The sequence below is a fragment of the Octopus bimaculoides genome, chromosome 5, assembly GCF_001194135.2.
Source record: "Octopus bimaculoides isolate UCB-OBI-ISO-001 chromosome 5, ASM119413v2, whole genome shotgun sequence".
NCBI classification, from domain to species: Eukaryota; Metazoa; Mollusca; class Cephalopoda; order Octopoda; family Octopodidae; genus Octopus; species Octopus bimaculoides.
Window position 1 is genome coordinate 124,448,887 of NC_068985.1, and position 681 is coordinate 124,449,567.

A 681-nucleotide genomic window follows, 5' to 3' on the forward strand; every position below is an offset into this window, starting at 1 on the left:
TATATATATAAGACAAAATGAGATAACAAAGCCAAGGCTGTGAGGAGTTTTCAGGACATTTATAAGGAAAGAGATACAGATATAGTCTTACAGCTGTTTCTGGAATATTGGGGATATCCCTTCATCAGAGACGATGTGAGATGGTTAAATAGAGGTAAATATTTAAGATCGAAATAAGGAATTATTATGGAAATGGAGGAGCTAGGAAATACAGAGGGAAATAAGAGAATGAAAGTAGAAATAAAATATAAAATAAAATATAATATTCTGTAATATAATATCGACTTACATTTTCTTATATCCCTCTATATTCCCTATCTCCTCCTTTTCCATAATAATTCCTTATTTCGAACTCAAATATTTACCTCTATTTAACCATCTCACATCATCCATAATATCTATAATATCAGCTGTAAGACTATATATATATATATATATCTTTCAATATGAATGTCCTGAAAATTCCCCACAACGTTGGCTTTGTTATCTCATTTTGTCAAATATATGTATATATGCATGCTAATACAAGACCCACATTAGACTCCTCACTCGAATCACTATCGAACCAAGATTTTAACTACGGTCTGTCCATAGCACTTAGCGTTACCTGCCACTCACTGGGTTTTCTAGAAACCAATACCTTTCATATATATATGTATATATATATATATATATATATAT